Source organism: Archocentrus centrarchus, unplaced genomic scaffold, assembly GCF_007364275.1.
Source record: "Archocentrus centrarchus isolate MPI-CPG fArcCen1 unplaced genomic scaffold, fArcCen1 scaffold_98_ctg1, whole genome shotgun sequence".
In the NCBI taxonomy this organism is placed as follows: Eukaryota; Metazoa; Chordata; class Actinopteri; order Cichliformes; family Cichlidae; genus Archocentrus; species Archocentrus centrarchus.
Window position 1 is genome coordinate 319,240 of NW_022060307.1, and position 4,709 is coordinate 323,948.

A 4,709-nucleotide genomic window follows, 5' to 3' on the forward strand; every position below is an offset into this window, starting at 1 on the left:
CCAGTCCCAGGAAGCTTTTTAGTTGCACCTGGTCTGCGGGAGTGGGCCAGTCCCTAATGGTCTGCACTTTTTCCTCCAAAGTGCTGATGCCCTCCCGACCCAACTTGTGACCAAGGAACTCCACCTCCCTCCTCATGAAGTGACACTTGTCCGGGTGCAGCTTAAGGCCTGCGGCCCTTACTCTCTCCATTACCTGTCTCAGGGTATCCATGGTGGTTTCAAAAGAGGTCCCATGCACCAGGAGGTCGTCCAGGTAGACCAGACACTGCTGTCTTGGGACACCAGCCAGCACACCGTCCATAAGTCTCTCAAAGGTGGCTGGGGCGTTGCACAGGCCAAAGCTCAGGACTCTGAACTGCCACAGTCCCCTGTTCGTGCAAAAGGCCGTCTTTGGTCTAGAATCTGGGGACAGAGGCACCTGCCAGTAACCACTTCGCAGGTCCAGAGTGGAGAACCAGGAAGACCCTGCCACCAGGTCGAGAGACTCATCGATTCTGGGAAGGGGATAAGAGTCCTTTTTAGTAACTTTATTAAGTGGCCTGTAGTCCACGCAGAAGCGCATTCGTGGACTGTTCTTCTTGGGCACCATCACCACAGCAGATGCCCAGGGACTTTCAGATGGCTCTATGATGCCCATCTTTAGCATCTCACGCAGTTCTTGGTCAGCCGCCTCCTGATGAGCCAGAGGAAGGCGACGAGGACGCATTTTAACAGGACGAGCATCCCCAGTGTCAATAACGTGTTCCACCAAGTGTGTCAGGCCTACATCACACTCTGTGAGGGCAAAAATGTCTTTAAAGTCCAAGAGCACCTGCCATAGACTTCCTTGCTGCTGCTGAGTCAGGCCCTCACAGTTCCTGGACCAGATGTTTCTCACTGCTGACAGCCTCTCCTCTTCATCAGTTCGCTGTTCAACTAGTGGTAATACAGGGGACTCCGAGGTGCAAGCCGCTATTACAGCAGGGGATGGGTTTAAAGGTGGGGGTTTAAGCTGCACCCTCTCTCCTCCCGGGAGTAACAGACAGCCTTCCCCGAGGTCCAGCACACCATCAATGGCTCGTAAAAAGTCCAGCCCCAGGATGCAGGCATCCTGGACGTCAGCCACCCAGGCAGCAAAAGGCATGGTTAGGTCTCCAACCTTAAACTGAAACATCCCCCTCCCTTTTATGGGGGCCAGGTCACCAGTCACTGTCTTAAGCTGCACATTGGTTGTTTGCATGGCAGTCCCAGCTGGAATGATGTCAGGTCGGACCAGTGTTGTGTTGGACCCTGTGTCGAGGAGTGCTGTGCAGGATACCCCATCAACCACCACCGGAATGTGGCAAAAGTCACCAACTTGGGTCCAGCCTACAGTAATGACCATGCCAGGTGACAATGTGGGTGGTGTGGGGGTGTTGGTCACGACGGCCCGTGTACTCCCACCTACACGGGCCCCTGACCGTTTCCCTGCGCCGCTGCAAACCTGGGGCACTGCCTGATGAGATGTCCAGCTTGTCCACATCCCCAGCAGCTTTGTGGTCGGCGGCGTGTGCCAGCACGGGGAGAAGGTGACTGAAGAGCAGCCGCCTGGGTCATGCTGTGTGGTCCCCCCTGCCTCTCCGTCCGCTCAGCAGGTGCAGATGTTGCTCTGACCACTGGTGAATCCTCAGCCCCTCCAGGAGGTCCTGTCAGCATCTCCCTCTCCAACGCCAACTCCAGAGCTGCACTGAGTGTGGTTGGACGAGCAAGCTGTGTCTGAATACGGAGCTCTTTGGGACTGAGGGCCTGTAGGAACTGATCACGGGCGAGCTCTGTCTGCACTGCAAGGGGCATGTTGTCATAGGCCCGCCTGCAGAGGCACTCAATGTCATGGGCCAGGATACGCAGCGGTTCTCCAGGCAGTCTCCGTCTGTTGTGAAACTCTGACCTCAGTAGCACAGGCTGGTTATACTGCCCAAACCGTCTCTGGAGTGCCCCAACTAGAGCAGTATAGTCTCCCCTCTCTCTTTCACTCAGCAGCAGCAGGCATGCTGCTGCATCCTCACACAGGCACAGAGCTAATTGCAATGCTTTATGTTCGACAGACCAGCCAGCTGCAGCAGCTAATAGTTCAAACTGAGCAATAAACACTTCCCACGGCGTCTTACCGCTGAACTTGGGTGTCTTTATGTTTACCGTAGCCGGCTGTGCATGGGCGCTGCCATCATTGTTTACATCACATGACCTCCGCTCCGTCCCGCCGAAATGGCGATCATGGCGCGAACGGCCCTCCAGCCGAGACAAACCTGGGGAGAACCCAGCCTCAACAGCCAGCTGGAGCGCCGCTTCCCTCACGCTGCGAGCGGGTCGGATATCCATCTCCTGCTCCTCCTTCTTAACAGTGTTCCTCCGCATAATCGGGAGTTGTGTCCCTGAGCCGTGAGCAGAGCCGCTGGTAAGAGATCCAGGCGTGGTAGTTCGTAGTTTAAGCTTCTGACACCAGGTGTAACGTTCCGTTATGTCACCCAAGCACCAGGCAGAGGTTTCGTTACTAACACCATTTAATCAGGCCGGACACACACAGAACAGCTCTCGCCGGATACAGCCAACTCTAACTCACACAAGAAAAAAAAAGAGACCTCCCTCCCAGAGCGACCCCCCACATCTCCTTCCGGTTCAACCCCAAAACAACCTAACTTAAAGAGAACAATAACTGTGACACACATTTAGCAATAACGTCCATCATGGATCATTACACTATTTTATTTTTTTAATGAACTATAAAAGATAAGTTTGGTCAATTAGAACATACAATTTAGTTCAATTGGAAATGGAGTAGTGCTTACTTAACCCCTTAACTGGCAAGGGCCCGGTGACGGGCCGTTTGTAGTCCCTTTATATGGCAGGCTAGACCCTCCCATTTTTATTGACACGTCATTCGGCCAATCATGTAACTGGCTGCACCAAATCACCTGACAAAGCTACGTGACGCCCTCTGAGTATTATTGGCTCTGGGAAACCCATTTCTTAACATTATTGGCCGAATGAGGTGTCAGTCAAAATGGGCGGGTCTAGCCTGCCATATAAATGCACTTCATTCGGCCCGCGGACCAGACGCAGCCGATTAATAGGCTATGAAATGGGTTGTTCAGAGCCAATAATAACCAGAAGGCGTTATGTAGTTTTTGTCAGGTGATTTTTTTGCTGCCAGTTAAGGGGTTAACAGGCTGAGTTAAATAAATGGGTGGTGATTGCTTAAAGTAAGTATCTTCAGTTACTGAAACTCTTTCATTCCATTCCAAAATGTCTCGAGTACACTGAACATAGTACCCTGCACTTATTCAACTGTTTCATTACTTAAAAAATTTAAGGCAAAGAGTTACCTTGTTTTTTTTAAGTAGATTCAACTTATCCGGGTTTACAGCGTACATGCTTAACCTTGGTCAGATCATCCATCGCCATTGTCTCTGTTTTCATTCCTACACTGATGACACTCAACTCTATCTTAGTACCAAACCCTCCTCTCAGCTCCCCCCTTAATCTCTTGTCAGTTGTCTGCATGAAATCAAAACCTGGATGTCACTTAATCTGCTTAAGCTAAACAGTAATAAAACAGAGCTCTTGGTTGTGGCCATCAAAGCCCTACTTCAGAAATTTGGAGACCTACTCATTGAAATAGATACACTGGACAAAAGGGCCTGTATCCGGAAAGCTCCAGAATGATCAGTGGCAGATCCAAATTAATGGATCTCTCATGTATCCGTAATGTTTCCGGAGAGAATACGGGATGATCTGATCTGTCACAGATGTTTAAATAGATATTATCCAGGTATGTAACGGATTTTCAATCAGAGTTTGGATTTTTTAGGTTCCAAGCTTGTCCGTTTATGGAGAAATCTAAAAAACGTATGTCAAGATCCGGTGCGCATTTGTCGGGATGTTGTCCGTATCTGTGATGGAAAGAGAGGTATCATACCCGGGATAATAATGTATTTTAGGGTTTTTATTCCAGTGATGGTTCCTCCAGCTCACCTTCACCAGATGTTCAGAATTTGGGTGTCGTCTTAGACTCCACACTTTCTTTCAAGAATCATATCAAATCAGTCACTAAACAGATTTTTTTTCCACCTTGTGAACATCTCTAAACTTTGGCTTTTACTTACCGATTCTGTAGCAGAGAACTGTATCCATGCCTTTGTCACCACCCAGCTGGGGTCTTGTTCAGGATCTCAAGCAAAGCCCTGGATAGGCTTCAGTATCTCCAGAATTAAGTTGCCAGGCTTTTAACATTCACTAAGGCTTGGCAATACATCACCCCCACCCTTAGCTACACTAGGTCGTATTGCATACAAGATCCTTCTAACTTACAAACTTACAATCCCTCAATGCTGTGGCCCTTCAGTATTTGTCCAACCTCTTGCAACCATACAAACAGCCTCGGACACTGCCATTCTCAGCAGTGTTCATTTCATTTACGAATATTTTCATATAGTACTCGTCAACGACCCTTTTTTGCATGACGAATACGAGACGATAACTAAATGAAAACTACCGAAAAGGATTAAAAATGATGACAAAATTAATTGACATGTTCTTCAACGAATGAGAACAAGATGAAAATGCTTAGCAGGGACGACATCCAATCAGAACTGATTTAATTTTGGTGACAGGGCGGACAAGTTAGGAAAACATCCAATCAAACGCACAGTTGCACAAATTTGCTCTAAACCCGGGAAGATCAAACTAGCCTG